Raw genomic sequence first — 22,039 nt, 5'->3', positions numbered from 1 at the left:
TAATTGAAAAATTAATTGTACACATTTATGGGGTATAATGTGATGATTTGACATATGTGTACTTTCTGCAGTGATTCCCACCATCGGTCACTTAGTACATTAATTATTTCATCAGTAACAATGTAAAGTGTGTGTTTCTCTGTGTGTGTGTGTGTGTGTGTGTGTGTGTGTGTGTGAGACGAGAATGCTTAAGGTCTAATTTCTCAGCCAGATTCAAGTACACAACTGAGTGTTATTAGCTAGATCACCATGCTGTACTGTAGACTCTGAGAACTCATTCATCATATGATTGCAAGCTTGTACCCTTGTCCCAACATCTCCACTTTTGCACAACCCCTTAGACCCTGCTGACCACCATTCTACTCTCTGTTTCTGTGACATTGTGAGTTTGCAAACACATTCCTAAATAAACAATGGTGCAAAGAAGAAATAACAAACAGATAGATAAAACCTTGAGATGAATGAAAATGAAAAGAAAACATACAAGAACTTTCGGGATAAATGTACTGCAGCACAAAGAGAGCAACCTATGGCTGGAGATATCTATATTACAAAAGATGATCTCAAATCACTAACCTGATAGACATGTATGTATGTGTGTGGGTTGATGAAAATTGAAAAGGCGTAACACTAACTGCAGCAACATATAAGCAGTGATTATTTTTGGCCGTTTAATAGACATGCTCATTTTTTAACAGCTTTAGGTTTTCCCCATTATATATTAAATGATATAGCTTCATTTTTATAACAATGTATCATATTATTTAAAAAATATATAGTAGTCAGTGAAGATGTGGCTGAGCTGCAGGGAACGTTTACGTCCTGGCCTTCTGACACATGCCTAGATGATGACTCTTTCACAGGTTTCAAGTGTCTCCTCTTTCTCTTCCTCTCCTCCTCATTCCGCTCTTCTTCCTGCTGTCCCATTATAAAACCCCATTCCTAAGAAGCTTCCTGATTATTTGGCCAAGACAAATTACTAGGCCAGTTCTTCTTTCTGAATGCAGGAAGAATTATGAAAGATATGAAAGGACTATTCCTAAATGCATGGGCAATATGTCAAAGGACCAAATTGGACGGTTAAGGGCTAGATATTGGCGGTGAAGATATTATGGCAGGGTGAGGGTTCTGGAACGTGAACAGGAAGACAGAGAATAAACAGTGAACATTTTTTTCAAGTTACTGTCTTCAAGGACCTAAAACATTCTTGGAATGAGTAGAACAAAGCAAATATATCAGATGTGCCCTAAGTTCACATTTCATCCGGATGTCAGACCTTTAGTGCTTTGCTTCTCTCTCCCCTCCCAACGTCACTCTGAATCATTTATATGTGATGCTGTGAGTCTTAAATGGTATCTTATATCTAGTTTTGGTTTCACACAATTGAAACCTGGTATTTACTTATGGAATACAAGAGATTTATTTCCTGATAAAGGAATCTTAAGCACACGACAGCCGTCTAGGGAAGAGTTTGCGTCAGCTGAGATGGGACATCCTGATTCCATTAAACATGTGTTCCCACATTCTACAGTATGATAAAGTGAGATTCGCAGCTCTATTCCTAACGCAGACAAGGGCCTTCACCAACCATGACCCATCACAAAACTCTTCAGTGCCCAAGGGGACAGCATAGTAAAGAGTAGTGTTCGTGTCCAGGATAGAAGGAAGGAACTGTAGAAAGACTGTTGACAGCTAAATCACTGAAAAGGCAGAAATGAAATCTTTGGAGGACATGCTAAAGCACTGGGCGCTGAAGTTCAGTCATTTGCTAAAAGCTCATTATATCTGTCATAATTCCACACCCCATGTGTCATATTACATTTATATGTTTGGCTTTAACTTCACTTCCTAATAACTTTGAAAATTTTTATTTTAATTGGCCATAGTTAATCATGTACATGAAATGACAGATGAAATATTCAAGTTATATATTACAATATGTATGTACATATGTACATAGAGAAATATGTTACAGAAAGAGGGACAAAGACAGAGAGAGAGAGAGAGAGAGAGAGATTAAAATGTCTGGAACACACAAAGTCTGCAGAGCTGAAACTCTGCTGGAAGTCCACCTGAAAGGGGAATAATCTTTTACCTGGGGGAGCGTCAGCCTTGTTCTATTCCGGCCGTCAGTGGATTGGATGAGAACTTCCCACCTTGTAGAGGGCAACCGCCATCATTCAGGCCACTGATTTAAATAATACTCTCATCCAAAATCATCCTTACAGAAACACACAGATAATGTTTGACCAGAAAACTGGGGACCTGGGCCAGTGCATCTGACCCATAAATAAACCATCAAACCTTCCTTCCAGCACACTGACAAATTGTATGAAGAAAGTCGAGCAGGAAATAGGTTTATTTGACACATGCTCCACCGTGACCAAAATGGAAAATACAAAAAGTAGGTTTAAAATATAACAATATTATTATTAATGATTAAGAAGTTGCATTTGAATGGCAATGAACTTCAGTGACTGCATTTTTAATGAAGTGATTTCAACTTTCTCTTGAATTTGATGTGAAACATCATGTGTTTAAATAATTCAGAAGTATTAAAAACATATAAAATTAGTTGTGTGAATGGCATTGCATAATAGATTGGGTTTCCCAATAATTTCAAAGTGACAGGAAGCCAGAAAATTTGAACAACCCTCTGAGATTTCTTCAAAAATTGAAGATATCCAAAGAGTTCAGTTGGAAGAAATTAGATTGGAGCAAGTTTTATGTCACTTTTGGGAGATATGAGCAAAAAGCTTCACTTCTGTTGTAAGTCTAGGGTCTCAGCTGCCAGCTCATCTGAGTTATGGTAGGGGATGCTACGTGCCTAGTGAATTCCTTGTGGCAGGAAGTAAAACAGATTTATAGAGGTCACAGGAATCTGACCTGCTGGATGTTCTTTATTTGAAGGAGCAAACAGTGAAAGGAGGACCATAGTGGTCAACACTTTACTACACGTTTCTAAGTATCATGATAGGAAATCATATGAGGTGATCTGCAAATTTCCCTCAGTCCATTTTCGAAGAAGAAAGGAGATTTTGTTTGGCAAGCCATGAATCAAGCGGAAATGAATTGCAAGAAAGACTCGAGGTAAAGAGACATGTGTCATCAGGTAGCGAGGCCCTTTTCAAACCAGTATGTACAACAAAATTGCCCCCAGATCAATGCAACTAGGCAGGCAGTCTTAGAAGTCAAGGATCGTGAATGATAGAAAAGGGTCATCTTCCCCAATCAAGGAATGGAACTTTTCACTACAAGTTAGAGAACACTCCAAGCGCTCCCACTGCCAGAAACCACAGAAACTGAGAGCTAAGACAGGGACTCTGTGAGTCATGAGAACCTCGTCCAGTGAGGACATCCTGGAACAGGACATTTCCTGTTTTCAGAGTCTCTGCCAAGCCATTTATGAGTGGATTTGCATTTTGGTTGGGAAATGATTGGACCGGGCCAGTTTTGGTAGCTCCGCTTCCCCCTGGGTGGGGCAGCAAGCCCCAATAAAAAGGTCCTCTGCTGCACGACAGCTGTCCTCTTGCTACTCGAGTTCCGATTGACTTTGGAGAACCTGGTGAGTCTGATTCTTCAGTTCAACTTTGTTCTCGGATCCCCGAAGGTTGACTTTATGCTGGAGACAGCAAGTTTGATGGGTCCAAATTTATGCTCATGGGTATTATGCTACTTAGTGGAAGGGAACTTGTAATCTGGGCACAATGTTATATTGTATTTACTAGATTTCTGATACCTCTTTGATTTCCTCTATTGAGAAATAAATTATCAGGAAATATTGACATGAAGGGATAAAGAGCAAAGTATTTACTTTTTTCTATGCCTTTCTCTTGGACTTCTGCTGTGATTTCAAAGGCATTTATCTTAGAAGGTGTGAGGCCCTTACATTCATCCTGAATGCCCTTTGCTCTGTGCATAAGTCACCTTGTCAGGACCTCATGAGAGAAAATGGTGATAGAAACTGCTTGTGAGCTTCCCCAGGATTCTAGAACTTGTGATGACCTTTTTTGAAGATGTCGTTTTCATAAAAAAAAAAAGAGAGAGAGAGAGAGAGAGAGAGAAAGAAAGAAAGAAACCAAAAGAGAAAACATCGCTTGTTTCTTCAAAACAAAGATATTTTCTTTGGAAAAGTTCTATGAGAAAAGAGGAGGTTTTGTCTGGGCTGATGAAACGATTTTCTGAAGAGCGAGAGAGAAGTCAGAAATTCATTAAAAGCTATTAAAGAGATTAAAGCACTTACTTAGAGATTGGTGAGATACTATCTGTTGTTATTCCACAAGCTTTTGCTCTTTTCTCTATAGGAATTCCTTCTTGTGAACACGGTCATATACTTTCTTTCAGATATTAAGACTCCAGAAAGATGTCTTCTCAACATCAGCAGTGCAAGCAGCCCTGCCAGCCACCACCAGTGTGCCTACCTAAGTGCCCTGACCCTTGCCCACCTGCCAAGTGTCCAGACTTTTGCCCACCTATAAAGTGCCCTGACCCATGCCCACCTGCCAAGTGTCCAGACCCTTGCCCACCTATAAAGTGCCCTGACCCATGCCTGCCTCAGCAGTGCAAGCAGAAATGCCCTCCTTGGCCACCTGCCCCTCTTTGCTAGCAGAGGTGCCCACCCAAGAGCATGTAAGAGCTTGAGCTTTTATCTGCATCTGGAAAGGATAAGGACAATCGGCTCAACTTGTTCCAGAGCTCCACCTTCACCTTCTCTTCAAAGCCTATCATGGATATGGAAGAAGCTTCTCCACCCTTCAGCCTCAACATGCGTGTGGTGATTCCTGACAGACAGAGGCTTCCTATCTGAGGCTGCTATACTGCTTCCCTCTGGGTGGTGCCCGAGAAAGCATCACAGAGCCTCAGTAGAAAGAGCAGCAGCTCTCCTCCTGGGCGCCCTCTGAGGATTCTCTCCCTGTCTTCTCTGTCGGTCGGTCACCTGGGCATGGGTTTCTACCAGCTGAGCAATTGTTACTTATCCTCCACTTCCTGAATAAAATACAATTCTTTTGTGTGATGGGAAAAATTTTTTCTTTCTTTTTTAACCTGCTTTTCACAATATCATATCATAATTTTGGTTGATTTCTATCCTTGTTTGATCCCGAGTTTCAGGCTCTCACAGTCAGTGTTATCTGAATTTTGAGTCGTATCAATGATTATTTCTATACAGTTTCAAATCCAGGTTATTTTCCTAATTATTGCTTGATTGATTTGAGGAACAAATTATTTAACTTCTTGGCATTTCAAACCCTTTAATAAACTGTGGGAAAAATCACATTGACAGTGCCTACTTGCTTAGGAATAAAAATTACATGAATGTGTGTCATTCAGTTGGCACAATACCGGGCACGTAATTGGCATTTGAGAGGTGGCCGATCATCATGGTCACTGTCATCATCACCGTCACCACCATCACCATCGTCATCACCACCCGCAGGTGCTCCAGCAGAGGAGTGGCTCAGACATACCTAGTAGAGCAAGCAAGGAGATTCTTAAACTCTATTACCCGTTCATATTCTGTGTTCTTTTTCTTTTCCAGTATAACAGAATTTTAAATGTGACACCACAGAAAAACCAGTTTGGGAAATTAATGGGATACTCTGCATAAAATTATAATAGTTCTGAAAACATGGGGAGTACAAAAGAAAGGGAATTTAAAGGGACCTTACCAGGCAAAGTGCTGCCTGCTCTCCATGTGTACAACGTGCTCTTCTTACTGCAAAACTCAACAACCTCAGGGTCTTATTACATGTTTTCACCTCGGAAATAACATTCTTGATTACTTTGACCCCACCTTTGAGGAACAATGGGGATTCCAATGTTTATCTTGATTTGCAAAATGACTGTTGCTATGCAGCTTGTTTTCTAAGTGCTTAGCTTACTGGTCCAATAAGCCGTGAAAAGCGATGAGCTTTTTAAGCATACCTTTTCTTGTGGTTAGAAGTAAAGGAGTCAAACATGGCAGAAATGCAGAAGCAAAAAGATGCCCATGTTACTGCTCAACGCTCATCAGACTGTGACATGAGTGAAAAACCAGCACTGATATTTGGGAGTTGTCTCTACTGTAGCTACTCTTATTTGACCTGACATAGAAATTACTTCTTTGAGGAGGGATGCTCCTGTAACAAATCTTAAAACTGTGGCATTGGCTTATGTGTCTGGAGGTGGTTGGAAAGGAATCTGATATTGGAAGCCAAAAATGTGGTGCTACATGTTATTCAATGGCAAAATGTTTGCAGTAATGGTTGTCCATGGTATCTTTAGAGGCAGACCAAAGGTTGGTCATTTGCTGATTTGCCCACGGTATTTCAGTAGACGTATGTTCAGGAAAAACTTTCTGGTTGATAGGCCAGAAATGAGAAAAATGAAAAGAAAAACAAATACAGCCCAGAAATTCAAAACCTTGTTGAATTAGAAAACTCACCACTTGTAAGTCCTAAAGAGTAAGAGATGAGATTAGCAGTGGTTTGGAACTACAAATCCAATTTCAGTTGACAGTTACAACAGAGAAAAGAGACAGATGTTGTATTCTTCCCACCTGTGTGCCAAGGAACCTCATGGTAGCTGTATTATGTTAAGGGGAAAAGCAGTAATTTAATCAGTCCAGAAAATTACTTCTACAAAAGGACCTTACTGAGATCCGTAGGACATGGAAATGATTGGAGGACTGAATTATATCAGGTGCCTAATAAGTTTTTGAGCGAATTGAGAACTAAATAATCTATGTGCCAAAACGAAAAAGAATGATTTCCGAGATTACTAACGACTTTCCAGACCACCTTTCTCCACGTTCCACCCTACCAAATCAGATATGGTCAGTACACGTGACTAAAAGGGAATATCCACTCTGAGATGGGTACAAGGCCCCCACAGAATAACGGATAAAGGAAGCTTTCTCAGAGAATAGTATCAGATCCTAAGAGAGCCAAGGAGGAGAAGGAACACAGAGATGCTCAAACATGGTTACTCTGTTGCATGATGGTTATTCTTTCATGCTTTCCCTCCGGGTTTATTGAGGTATAATTGAAAAATTAATTGTACACATTTATGGGGTATAATGTGATGATTTGACATATGTGTACTTTCTGCAGTGATTCCCACCATCGGTCACTTAGTACATTAATTATTTCATCAGTAACAATGTAAAGTGTGTGTTTCTCTGTGTGTGTGTGTGTGTGTGTGTGTGTGTGTGTGTGAGACGAGAATGCTTAAGGTCTAATTTCTCAGCCAGATTCAAGTACACAACTGAGTGTTATTAGCTAGATCACCATGCTGTACTGTAGACTCTGAGAACTCATTCATCATATGATTGCAAGCTTGTACCCTTGTCCCAACATCTCCACTTTTGCACAACCCCTTAGACCCTGCTGACCACCATTCTACTCTCTGTTTCTGTGACATCTGTGAGTTTGCAAACACATTCCTAAATAAACAATGGTGCAAAGAAGAAATAACAAACAGATAGATAAAACCTTGAGATGAATGAAAATGAAAAGAAAACATACAAGAACTTTCGGGATAAATGTACTGCAGCACAAAGAGAGCAACCTATGGCTGGAGATATCTATATTACAAAAGATGATCTCAAATCACTAACCTGATAGACATGTATGTATGTGTGTGGGTTGATGAAAATTGAAAAGGCGTAACACTAACTGCAGCAACATATAAGCAGTGATTATTTTTGGCCGTTTAATAGACATGCTCATTTTTTAACAGCTTTAGGTTTTCCCCATTATATATTAAATGATATAGCTTCATTTTTATAACAATGTATCATATTATTTAAAAAATATATAGTAGTCAGTGAAGATGTGTCTGAGCTGCAGGGAACGTTTACGTCCTGGCCTTCTGACACATGCCTAGCTGATGACTCTTTCACAGGTTTCAAGTGTCTCCTCTTTCTCTTCCTCTCCTCCTCATTCCGCTCTTCTTCCTGCTGTCCCATTATAAAACCCCATTCCTAAGAAGCTTCCTGATTATTTGGCCAAGACAAATTACTAGGCCAGTTCTTCTTTCTGACTGCAGGAAGAATTATGAAAGATATGAAAGGACTATTCCTAAATGCATGGGCAATATGTCAAAGGACCAAATTGGACGGTTAAGGGCTAGATATTGGCGGTGAAGATATTATGGCAGGGTGAGGGTTCTGGAACGTGAACAGGAAGACAGAGAATAAACAGTGAACATTTTTTTCAAATTACTGTCTTCAAGGACCTAAAACATTCTTGGAATGAGTAGAACAAAGCAAATATATCAGATGTGCCCTAAGTTCACATTTCATCCGGATGTCAGACCTTTAGTGCTTTGCTTCTCTCTCCCCTCCCAACGTCACTCTGAATCATTTATATGTGATGCTGTGAGTCTTAAATGGTATCTTATATCTAGTTTTGGTTTCACACAATTGAAACCTGGTATTTACTTATGGAATACAAGAGATTTATTTCCTGATAAAGGAATCTTAAGCACACGACAGCCGTCTAGGGAAGAGTTTGCGTCAGCTGAGATGGGACATCCTGATTCCATTAAACATGTGTTCCCACATTCTACAGTATGATAAAGTGAGATTCGCAGCTCTATTCCTAACGCAGACAAGGGCCTTCACCAACCATGACCCATCACAAAACTCTTCAGTGCCCAAGGGGACAGCATAGTAAAGAGTAGTGTTCGTGTCCAGGATAGAAGGAAGGAACTGTAGAAAGACTGTTGACAGCTAAATCACTGAAAAGGCAGAAATGAAATCTTTGGAGGACATGCTAAAGCACTGGGCGCTGAAGTTCAGTCATTTGCTAAAAGCTCATTATATCTGTCATAATTCCACACCCCATGTGTCATATTACATTTATATGTTTGGCTTTAACTTCACTTCCTAATAACTTTGAAAATTTTTATTTTAATTGGCCATAGTTAATCATGTACATGAAATGACAGATGAAATATTCAAGTTATATATTACAATATGTATGTACATATGTACATAGAGAAATATGTTACAGAAAGAGGGACAAGGACAGAGAGAGAGAGAGAGAGAGAGATTAAAATGTCTGGAACACACAAAGTCTGCAGAGCTGAAACTCTGCTGGAAGTCCACCTGAAAGGGGAATAATCTTTTACCTGGGGGAGCGTCAGCCTTGTTCTATTCCGGCCGTCAGTGGATTGGATGAGAACTTCCCACCTTGTAGAGGGCAACCGCCATCATTCAGGCCACTGATTTAAATAATACTCTCATCCAAAATCATCCTTACAGAAACACACAGATAATGTTTGACCAGAAAACTGGGGACCTGGGCCAGTGCATCTGACCCATAAATAAACCATCAAACCTTCCTTCCAGCACACTGACAAATTGTATGAAGAAAGTCGAGCAGGAAATAGGTTTATTTGACACATGCTCCACCGTGACCAAAATGGAAAATACAAAAAGTAGGTTTAAAATATAACAATATTATTATTAATGATTAAGAAGTTGCATTTGAATGGCAATGAACTTCAGTGACTGCATTTTTAATGAAGTGATTTCAACTTTCTCTTGAATTTGATGTGAAACATCATGTGTTTAAATAATTCAGAAGTATTAAAAACATATAAAATTAGTTGTGTGAATGGCATTGCATAATAGATTGGGTTTCCCAATAATTTCAAAGTGACAGGAAGCCAGAAAATTTGAACAACCCTCTGAGATTTCTTCAAAAATTGAAGATATCCAAAGAGTTCAGTTGGAAGAAATTAGATTGGAGCAAGTTTTATGTCTCTTTTGGGAGATATGAGCAAAAAGCTTCACTTCTGTTGTAAGTCTAGGGTCTCAGCTGCCAGCTCATCTGAGTTATGGTAGGGGATGCTACGTGCCTAGTGAATTCCTTGTGGCAGGAAGTAAAACAGATTTATAGAGGTCACAGGAATCTGACCTGCTGGATGTTCTTTATTTGAAGGAGCAAACAGTGAAAGGAGGACCATAGTGATCAACACTTTACTACACGTTTCTAAGTATCATGATAGGAAATCATATGAGGTGATCAGCAAATTTCCCTCAGTCCATTTTCGAAGAAGAAAGGAGATTTTCTTTGGCAAGCCATGAATCAAGCGGAAATGAATTGCAAGAAAGACTCGAGGTAAGGAGACATGTGTCATCAGGTAGCGAGGCCCTTTTCAAACCAGTATGTACAACAAAATTGCCCCCAGATCAATGCAACTAGGCAGGCAGTCTTAGAAGTCAAGGATCGTGAATGATAGAAAAGGGTCATCTTCCCCAATCAAGGAATGGAACTTTTCACTACAAGTTAGAGAACACTCCAAGCGCTCCCACTGCCAGAAACCACAGAAACTGAGAGCTAAGACAGGGACTCTGTGAGTCATGAGAACCTCGTCCAGTGAGGACATCCTGGAACAGGACATTTCCTGTTTTCAGAGTCTCTGCCAAGCCATTTATGAGTGGATTTGCATTTTGGTTGGGAAATGATTGGACCGGGCCAGTTTTGGTAGCTCCGCTTCCCCCTGGGTGGGGCAGCAAGCCCCAATAAAAAGGTCCTCTGCTGCACGACAGCTGTCCTCTTGCTACTCGAGTTCCGATTGACTTTGGAGAACCTGGTGAGTCTGATTCTTCAGTTCAACTTTGTTCTCGGATCCCCGAAGGTTGACTTTATGCTGGAGACAGCAAGTTTGATGGGTCCAAATTTATGCTCATGGGTATTATGCTACTTAGTGGAAGGGAACTTGTAATCTGGGCACAATGTTATATTGTATTTACTAGATTTCTGATACCTCTTTGATTTCCTCTATTGAGAAATAAATTATCAGGAAATATTGACATGAAGGGATAAAGAGCAAAGTATTTACTTTTTTCTATGCCTTTCTCTTGGACTTCTGCTGTGATTTCAAAGGCATTTATCTTAGAAGGTGTGAGGCCCTTACATTCATCCTGAATGCCCTTTGCTCTGTGCATAAGTCACCTTGTCAGGACCTCATGAGAGAAAATGGTGATAGAAACTGCTTGTGAGCTTCCCCAGGATTCTAGAACTTGTGATGGCCTTTTTTGAAGATGTCGTTTTCATACAAAAAAAAGAGAGAGAGAGAAAGAAAGAAAGAAACCAAAAGAGAAAACATCGCTTGTTTCTTCAAAACAAAGATATTTTCTTTGGAAAAGTTCTATGAGAAAAGAGGAGGTTTTGTCTGGGCTGATGAAACGATTTTCTGAAGAGCGAGAGAGAAGTCAGAAATTCATTAAAAGCTATTAAAGAGATTAAAGCACTTACTTAGAGATTGGTGAGATACTATCTGTTGTTATTCCACAAGCTTTTGCTCTTTTCTCTATAGGAATTCCTTCTTGTGAACACGGTCATATACTTTCTTTCAGATATTAAGACTCCAGAAAGATGTCTTCTCAACATCAGCAGTGCAAGCAGCCCTGCCAGCCACCACCAGTGTGCCTACCTAAGTGCCCTGACCCTTGCCCACCTGCCAAGTGTCCAGACTTTTGCCCACCTATAAAGTGCCCTGACCCATGCCCACCTGCCAAGTGTCCAGACCCTTGCCCACCTATAAAGTGCCCTGACCCATGCCTGCCTCAGCAGTGCAAGCAGAAATGCCCTCCTTGGCCACCTGCCCCTCTTTGCTAGCAGAGGTGCCCACCCAAGAGCATGTAAGAGCTTGAGCTTTTATCTGCATCTGGAAAGGATAAGGACAATCGGCTCAACTTGTTCCAGAGCTCCACCTTCACCTTCTCTTCAAAGCCTATCATGGATATGGAAGAAGCTTCTCCACCCTTCAGCCTCAACATGCGTGTGGTGATTCCTGACAGACAGAGGCTTCCTATCTGAGGCTGCTATACTGCTTCCCTCTGGGTGGTGCCCGAGAAAGCATCACAGAGCCTCAGTAGAAAGAGCAGCAGCTCTCCTCCTGGGCGCCCTCTGAGGATTCTCTCCCTGTCTTCTCTGTCGGTCGGTCACCTGGGCATGGGTTTCTACCAGCTGAGCAATTGTTACTTATCCTCCACTTCCTGAATAAAATACAATTCTTTTGTGTGATGGGAAAAATTTTTTCTTTCTTTTTTAACCTGCTTTTCACAATATCATATCATAATTTTGGTTGATTTCTATCCTTGTTTGATCCCGAGTTTCAGGCTCTCACAGTCAGTGTTATCTGAATTTTGAGTCGTATCAATGATTATTTCTATACAGTTTCAAATCCAGGTTATTTTCCTAATTATTGCTTGATTGATTTGAGGAACAAATTATTTAACTTCTTGGCATTTCAAACCCTTTAATAAACTGTGGGAAAAATCACATTGACAGTGCCTACTTGCTTAGGAATAAAAATTACATGAATGTGTGTCATTCAGTTGGCACAATACCGGGCACGTAATTGGCATTTGAGAGGTGGCCGATCATCATGGTCACTGTCATCATCACCGTCACCACCATCACCATCGTCATCACCACCCGCAGGTGCTCCAGCAGAGGAGTGGCTCAGACATACCTAGTAGAGCAAGCAAGGAGATTCTTAAACTCTATTACCCGTTCATATTCTGTGTTCTTTTTCTTTTCCAGTATAACAGAATTTTAAATGTGACACCACAGAAAAACCAGTTTGGGAAATTAATGGGATACTCTGCATAAAATTATAATAGTTCTGAAAACATGGGGAGTACAAAAGAAAGGGAATTTAAAGGGACCTTACCAGGCAAAGTGCTGCCTGCTCTCCATGTGTACAACGTGCTCTTCTTACTGCAAAACTCAACAACCTCAGGGTCTTATTACATGTTTTCACCTCGGAAATAACATTCTTGATTACTTTGACCCCACCTTTGAGGAACAATGGGGATTCCAATGTTTATCTTGATTTGCAAAATGACTGTTGCTATGCAGCTTGTTTTCTAAGTGCTTAGCTTACTGGTCCAATAAGCCGTGAAAAGCGATGAGCTTTTTAAGCATACCTTTTCTTGTGGTTAGAAGTAAAGGAGTCAAACATGGCAGAAATGCAGAAGCAAAAAGATGCCCATGTTACTGCTCAACGCTCATCAGACTGTGACATGAGTGAAAAACCAGCACTGATATTTGGGAGTTGTCTCTACTGTAGCTACTCTTATTTGACCTGACATAGAAATTACTTCTTTGAGGAGGGATGCTCCTGTAACAAATCTTAAAACTGTGGCATTGGCTTATGTGTCTGGAGGTGGTTGGAAAGGAATCTGATATTGGAAGCCAAAAATGTGGTGCTACATGTTATTCAATGGCAAAATGTTTGCAGTAATGGTTGTCCATGGTATCTTTAGAGGCAGACCAAAGGTTGGTCATTTGCTGATTTGCCCACGGTATTTCAGTAGACGTATGTTCAGGAAAAACTTTCTGGTTGATAGGCCAGAAATGAGAAAAATGAAAAGAAAAACAAATACAGCCCAGAAATTCAAAACCTTGTTGAATTAGAAAACTCACCACTTGTAAGTCCTAAAGAGTAAGAGATGAGATTAGCAGTGGTTTGGAACTACAAATCCAATTTCAGTTGACAGTTACAACAGAGAAAAGAGACAGATGTTGTATTCTTCCCACCTGTGTGCCAAGGAACCTCATGGTAGCTGTATTATGTTAAGGGGAAAAGCAGTAATTTAATCAGTCCAGAAAATTACTTCTACAAAAGGACCTTACTGAGATCCGTAGGACATGGAAATGATTGGAGGACTGAATTATATCAGGTGCCTAATAAGTTTTTGAGCGAATTGAGAACTAAATAATCTATGTGCCAAAACGAAAAAGAATGATTTCCGAGATTACTAACGACTTTCCAGACCACCTTTCTCCACGTTCCACCCTACCAAATCAGATATGGTCAGTACACGTGACTAAAAGGGAATATCCACTCTGAGATGGGTACAAGGCCCCCACAGAATAACGGATAAAGGAAGCTTTCTCAGAGAATAGTATCAGATCCTAAGAGAGCCAAGGAGGAGAAGGAACACAGAGATGCTCAAACATGGTTACTCTGTTGCATGATGGTTATTCTTTCATGCTTTCCCTCCGGGTTTATTGAGGTATAATTGAAAAATTAATTGTACACATTTATGGGGTATAATGTGATGATTTGACATATGTGTACTTTCTGCAGTGATTCCCACCATCGGTCACTTAGTACATTAATTATTTCATCAGTAACAATGTAAAGTGTGTGTTTCTCTCTGTGTGTGTGTGTGTGTGTGTGTGTGTGTGTGTGTGTGTGTGACGAGAATGCTTAAGGTCTAATTTCTCAGCCAGATTCAAGTACACAACTGAGTGTTATTAGCTAGATCACCATGCTGTACTGTAGACTCTGAGAACTCATTCATCATATGATTGCAAGCTTGTACCCTTGTCCCAACATCTCCACTTTTGCACAACCCCTTAGACCCTGCTGACCACCATTCTACTCTCTGTTTCTGTGACATCTGTGAGTTTGCAAACACATTCCTAAATAAACAATGGTGCAAAGAAGAAATAACAAACAGATAGATAAAACCTTGAGATGAATGAAAATGAAAAGAAAACATACAAGAACTTTCGGGATAAATGTACTGCAGCACAAAGAGAGCAACCTATGGCTGGAGATATCTATATTACAAAAGATGATCTCAAATCACTAACCTGATAGACATGTATGTATGTGTGTGGGTTGATGAAAATTGAAAAGGCGTAACACTAACTGCAGCAACATATAAGCAGTGATTATTTTTGGCCGTTTAATAGACATGCTCATTTTTTAACAGCTTTAGGTTTTCCCCATTATATATTAAATGATATAGCTTCATTTTTATAACAATGTATCATATTATTTAAAAAATATATAGTAGTCAGTGAAGATGTGTCTGAGCTGCAGGGAACGTTTACGTCCTGGCCTTCTGACACATGCCTAGCTGATGACTCTTTCACAGGTTTCAAGTGTCTCCTCTTTCTCTTCCTCTCCTCCTCATTCCGCTCTTCTTCCTGCTGTCCCATTATAAAACCCCATTCCTAAGAAGCTTCCTGATTATTTGGCCAAGACAAATTACTAGGCCAGTTCTTCTTTCTGAATGCAGGAAGAATTATGAAAGATATGAAAGGACTATTCCTAAATGCATGGGCAATATGTCAAAGTACCAAATTGGACGGTTAAGGGCTAGATATTGGCGGTGAAGATATTATGGCAGGATGAGGGTTCTGGAACGTGAACAGGAAGACAGAGAATAAACAGTGAACATTTTTTTTGAAGTTACTGTCTTCAAGGACCTAAAACATTCTTGGAATGAGTAGAACAAAGCAAATATATCAGATGTGCCCTAAGTTCACATTTCATCCGGATGTCAGACCTTTAGTGCTTTGCTTCTCTCTCCCCTCCCAACGTCACTCTGAATCATTTATATGTGATGCTGTGAGTCTTAAATGGTATCTTATATCTAGTTTTGGTTTCACACAATTGAAACCTGGTATTTACTTATGGAATACAAGGGATTTATTTCCTGATAAAGGAATCTTAAGCACACGACAGCCGTCTAGGGAAGAGTTTGCGTCAGCTGAGATGGGACATCCTGATTCCATTAAACATGTGTTCCCACATTCTGCAGTATGATAAAGTGAGATTCGCAGCTCTATTCCTAACGCAGACAAGGGCCTTCACCAACCATGACCCATCACAAGACTCTTCAGTGCCCAAGGGGACAGCATAGTAAAGAGTAGTGTTCGTGTCCAGGATAGAAGGAAGGAACTGTAGAAAGACTGTTGACAGCTAAATCACTGAAAAAGCAGAAATGAAATCTTTGGAGGACATGCTAAAGCACTGGGCGCTGAAGTTCAGTCATTTGCTAAAAGCTCATTATATCTGTCATAATTCCACACCCCATGTGTCATATTACATTTATATGTTTGGCTTTAACTTCACTTCCTAATAACTTTGAAAATTTTTATTTTAATTGGCCATAGTTAATCATGTACATGAAATGACAGATGAAATATTCAAGTTATATATTACAATATGTATGTACATATGTACATAGAGAAATATGTTACAGAAAGAGGGACAAAGACAGAGAGAGAGAGAGAGAGAGAGAGATTAAAATGTCTGGAACACACAAAGTCTGCAGAGCTGAAACTCTGCTGGAAGTCCACCTGAAAGGGGAATAATCTTTTACCTGGGGGAGCGTCAGCCTTGTTCTATTCCGGCCGTCAGTGGATTGGATGAGAACTTCCCACCTTGTAGAGGGCAACCGCCATCATTCAGGCCACTGATTTAAATAATACTCTCATCCAAAATCATCCTTACAGAAACACACAGATAATGTTTGACCAGAAAACTGGGGACCTGGGCCAGTGCATCTGACCCATAAATAAACCATCAAACCTTCCTTCCAGCACACTGACAAATTGTATGAAGAAAGTCGAGCAGGAAATAGGTTTATTTGACACATGCTCCACCGTGACCAAAATGGAAAATACAAAAAGTAGGTTTAAAATATAACAATATTATTATTAATGATTAAGAAGTTGCATTTGAATGGCAATGAACTTCAGTGACTGCATTTTTAATGAAGTGATTTCAACTTTCTCTTGAATTTGATGTGAAACATCATGTGTTTAAATAATTCAGAAGTATTAAAAACATATAAAATTAGTTGTGTGAATGGCATTGCATAATAGATTGGGTTTCCCAATAATTTCAAAGTGACAGGAAGCCAGAAAATTTGAACAACCCTCTGAGATTTCTTCAAAAATTGAAGATATCCAAAGAGTTCAGTTGGAAGAAATTAGATTGGAGCAAGTTTTATGTCACTTTTGGGAGATATGAGCAAAAAGCTTCACTTCTGTTGTAAGTCTAGGGTCTCAGCTGCCAGCTCATCTGAGTTATGGTAGGGGATGCTACGTGCCTAGTGAATTCCTTGTGGCAGGAAGTAAAACAGATTTATAGAGGTCACAGGAATCTGACCTGCTGGATGTTCTTTATTTGAAGGAGCAAACAGTGAAAGGAGGACCATAGTGATCAACACTTTACTACACGTTTCTAAGTATCATGATAGGAAATCATATGAGGTGATCAGCAAATTTCCCTCAGTCCATTTTCGAAGAAGAAAGGAGATTTTGTTTGGCAAGCCATGAATCAAGCGGAAATGAATTGCAAGAAAGACTCGAGGTAAGGAGACATGTGTCATCAGGTAGCGAGGCCCTTTTCAAACCAGTATGTACAACAAAATTGCCCCCAGATCAATGCAACTAGGCAGGCAGTCTTAGAAGTCAAGGATCGTGAATGATAGAAAAGGGTCATCTTCCCCAATCAAGGAATGGAACTTTTCACTACAAGTTAGAGAACACTCCAAGCGCTCCCACTGCCAGAAACCACAGAAACTGAGAGCTAAGACAGGGACTCTGTGAGTCATGAGAACCTCGTCCAGTGAGGACATCCTGGAACAGGACATTTCCTGTTTTCAGAGTCTCTGCCAAGCCATTTATGAGTGGATTTGCATTTTGGTTGGGAAATGATTGGACCGGGCCAGTTTTGGTAGCTCCGCTTCCCCCTGGGTGGGGCAGCAAGCCCCAATAAAAAGGTCCTCTGCTGCACGACAGCTGTCCTCTTGCTACTCGAGTTCCGATTGACTTTGGAGAACCTGGTGAGTCTGATTCTTCAGTTCAACTTTGTTCTCGGATCCCCGAAGGTTGACTTTATGCTGGAGACAGCAAGTTTGATGGGTCCAAATTTATGCTCATGGGTATTATGCTACTTAGTGGAAGGGAACTTGTAATCTGGGCACAATGTTATATTGTATTTACTAGATTTCTGATACCTCTTTGATTTCCTCTATTGAGAAATAAATTATCAGGAAATATTGACATGAAGGGATAAAGAGCAAAGTATTTACTTTTTTCTATGCCTTTCTCTTGGACTTCTGCTGTGATTTCAAAGGCATTTATCTTAGAAGGTGTGAGGCCCTTACATTCATCCTGAATGCCCTTTGCTCTGTGCATAAGTCACCTTGTCAGGACCTCATGAGAGAAAATGGTGATAGAAACTGCTTGTGAGCTTCCCCAGGATTCTAGAACTTGTGATGGCCTTTTTTGAAGATGTCGTTTTCATACAAAAAAAAGAGAGAGAGAGAAAGAAAGAAAGAAACCAAAAGAGAAAACATCGCTTGTTTCTTCAAAACAAAGATATTTTCTTTGGAAAAGTTCTATGAGAAAAGAGGAGGTTTTGTCTGGGCTGATGAAACGATTTTCTGAAGAGCGAGAGAGAAGTCAGAAATTCATTAAAAGCTATTAAAGAGATTAAAGCACTTACTTAGAGATTGGTGAGATACTATCTGTTGTTATTCCACAAGCTTTTGCTCTTTTCTCTATAGGAATTCCTTCTTGTGAACACGGTCATATACTTTCTTTCAGATATTAAGACTCCAGAAAGATGTCTTCTCAACATCAGCAGTGCAAGCAGCCCTGCCAGCCACCACCAGTGTGCCTACCTAAGTGCCCTGACCCTTGCCCACCTGCCAAGTGTCCAGACTTTTGCCCACCTATAAAGTGCCCTGACCCATGCCCACCTGCCAAGTGTCCAGACCCTTGCCCACCTATAAAGTGCCCTGACCCATGCCTGCCTCAGCAGTGCAAGCAGAAATGCCCTCCTTGGCCACCTGCCCATCATTGCTAGCAGAGGTGCCCACCCAAGAGCATGTAAGAGCTTGAGCTTTTATCTGCATCTGGAAAGGATAAGGACAATCGGCTCAACTTGTTCCAGAGCTCCAACTTCACCTTCTCTTCAAAGCCTATCATGGATATGGAAGAAGCTTCTCCACCCTTCAGCCTCAACATGCGTGTGGTGATTCCTGACAGACAGAGGCTTCCTATCTGAGGGTGCTATACTGCTTCCCTCTGGGTGGTGCCCGAGAAAGCATCACAGAGCCTCAGTAGAAAGAGCAGCAGCTCTCCTCCTGGGCGCCCTCTGAGGATTCTCTCCCTGTCTTCTCTGTCGGTCGGTCACCTGGGCATGGGTTTCTACCAGCTGAGCAATTGTTACTTATCCTCCACTTCCTGAATAAAATACAATTCTTTTGTGTGATGGGAAAAATTTTTTCTTTCTTTTTTAACCTGCTTTTCACAATATCATATCATAATTTTGGTTGATTTCTATCCTTGTTTGATCCCGAGTTTCAGGCTCTCACAGTCAGTGTTATCTGAATTTTGAGTCGTATCAATGATTATTTCTATACAGTTTCAAATCCAGGTTATTTTCCTAATTATTGCTTGATTGATTTGAGGAACAAATTATTTAACTTCTTGGCATTTCAAACCCTTTAATAAACTGTGGGAAAAATCACATTGACAGTGCCTACTTGCTTAGGAATAAAAATTACATGAATGTGTGTCATTCAGTTGGCACAATACCGGGCACGTAATTGGCATTTGAGAGGTGGCCGATCATCATGGTCACTGTCATCATCACCGTCACCACCATCACCATCGTCATCACCACCCGCAGGTGCTCCAGCAGAGGAGTGGCTCAGACATACCTAGTAGAGCAAGCAAGGAGATTCTTAAACTCTATTACCCGTTCATATTCTGTGTTCTTTTTCTTTTCCAGTATAACAGAATTTTAAATGTGACACCACAGAAAAACCAGTTTGGGAAATTAATGGGATACTCTGCATAAAATTATAATAGTTCTGAAAACATGGGGAGTACAAAAGAAAGGGAATTTAAAGGGACCTTACCAGGCAAAGTGCTGCCTGCTCTCCATGTGTACAACGTGCTCTTCTTACTGCAAAACTCAACAACCTCAGGGTCTTATTACATGTTTTCACCTCGGAAATAACATTCTTGATTACTTTGACCCCACCTTTGAGGAACAATGAGGATTCCAATGTTTATCTTGATTTGCAAAATGACTGTTGCTATGCAGCTTGTTTTCTAAGTGCTTAGCTTACTGGTCCAATAAGCCGTGAAAAGGGATGAGCTTTTTAAGCATACCTTTTCTTGTGGTTAGAAGTAAAGGAGTCAAACATGGCAGAAATGCAGAAGCAAAAAGATACCCATGTTACTGCTCAACGCTCATCAGACTGTGACATGAGTGAAAAACCAGCACTGATATTTGGGAGTTGTCTCTACTGTAGCTACTCTTATTTGACCTGACATAGAAATTACTTCTTTGAGGAGGGATGCTCCTGTAACAAATCTTAAAACTGTGGCATTGGCTTATGTGTCTGGAGGTGGTTGGAAAGGAATCTGATATTGGAAGCCAAAAATGTGGTGCTACATGTTATTCAATGGCAAAATGTTTGCAGTAATGGTTGTCCATGGTATCTTTAGAGGCAGACCAAAGTTTGGTCATTTGGTGATTTGCCCAAGGTATTTCAGTAGACGTATGTTCAGGAAAAACTTTCTTGTTGATAGGCCAGAAATGAGAAAAATGAAAAGAAAAAAAAATACAGCCCAGAAATTCAAAACCTTGTTGAATTAGAAAACTCACCACTTGTAAGTCCTAAAGAGTAAGAGATGAGATTAGCAGTGGTTTGGAACTACAAGTCCAATTTCAGTTGACAGTTACAACAGAGAAAAGAGACAGATGTTGTGTTCTTCCCACCTGTGTGCCAAGGAACCTCATGGTAGCTGTATTATGTTAAGGGGAAAAGCAGTAATTTAATCAGTCCAGAAAATTACTTCTACAAAAGGACCTTACTGAGATCCGTAGGACATTGAAATGATTGGAGGACTGAATTATATCAGGTGCCTAATAAGTTTTTGAGCGAATTGAGAACTAAATAATCTATGTGCCAAAACTAAAAAGAATGATTTCCGAGATTACTAACGACTTTCCAGACCACCTTTCTCCACGTTCCACCCTACCAAATCAGATATGGTCAGTACACGTGACTAAAAGGGAATATCCACTCTGAGATGGGTACAAGGCCCCCACAGAATAACGGATAAAGGAAGCTTTCTCAGAGAATAGTATCAGATCCTAAGAGAGCCAAGGAGGAGAAGGAACACAGAGATGCTCAAACATGGTTACTCTGTTGCATGATGGTTATTCTTTCATGCTTTCCCTCCGGGTTTATTGAGGTATAATTGAAAAATTAATTGTACACATTTATGGTGTATAATGTGATGATTTGACATATGTGTACTTTCTGCAGTGATTCCCACCATCGGTCACTTAGTACATTAATTATTTCATCAGTGACAATGTAAAGTGTGTGTTTCTCTGTGTGTGTGTGTGTGTGTGTGTGTGTGTGTGTGTGAGACGAGAATGCTTAAGGTCTAATTTCTCAGCCAGATTCAAGTACACAACTGAGTGTTATTAGCTAGATCACCATGCTGTACTGTAGACTCTGAGAACTCATTCATCATATGATTGCAAGCTTGTACCCTTGTCCCAACATCTCCACTTTTGCACAACCCCTTAGACCCTGCTGACCACCATTCTACTCTCTGTTTCTGTGACATCTGTGAGTTTGCAAACACATTCCTAAATAAACAATGGTGCAAAGAAGAAATAACAAACACATAGATAAAACCTTGAGATGAATGAAAATGAAAAGAAAACATACAAGAACTTTCGGGATAAATGTACTGCAGCACAAAGAGAGCAACCTATGGCTGGAGATATCTATATTACAAAAGATGATCTCAAATCACTAACCTGATAGACATGTATGTATGTGTGTGGGTTGATGAAAATTGAAAAGGCGTAACACTAACTGCAGCAACATATAAGCAGTGTTTATTTTTGGCCGTTTAATAGACATGCTCATTTTTTAACAGCTTTAGGTTTTCCCCATTATATATTAAATGATATAGCTTCATTTTTATAACAATGTATCATATTATTTAAAAAATATATAGTAGTCAGTGAAGATGTGGCTGAGCTGCAGGGAACGTTTACCTCCTGGCCTTCTGACACATGCCTAGCTGATGACTCTTTCACAGGTTTCAAGTGTCTCCTCTTTCTCTTCCTCTCCTCCTCATTCCGCTCTTCTTCCTGCTGTCCCATTATAAAACCCCATTCCTAAGAAGCTTCCTGATTATTTGGCCAAGACAAATTACTAGGCCAGTTCTTCTTTCTGACTGCA

The 22,039-nt window shown here is 40.2% G+C and overlaps 1 long non-coding RNA gene across 1 annotated transcript; it reads left to right on the top strand.

Moving 5' to 3' along the window:
- Positions 1-17,312: 17,312 nt before the first annotated feature.
- On the top strand, positions 17,313-19,038 carry LOC309648379. Its single transcript, XR_014256643.1, has 2 exons — positions 17,313-17,593; positions 18,360-19,038. It is a non-coding gene; the product is annotated as an uncharacterized lncRNA (long non-coding RNA).
- The last annotated feature ends 3,001 nt before the right edge of the window (positions 19,039-22,039 follow it).

The sequence above is a fragment of the Balaenoptera physalus genome (genome assembly GCF_965194825.1).
Source record: "Balaenoptera physalus genome assembly, chromosome: 1".
Taxonomy (NCBI): Eukaryota; Metazoa; Chordata; class Mammalia; order Artiodactyla; family Balaenopteridae; genus Balaenoptera; species Balaenoptera physalus.
Note: the sequence above shows the minus strand (reverse complement) of the source record. Positions and strands in the feature narration are given on the sequence as shown.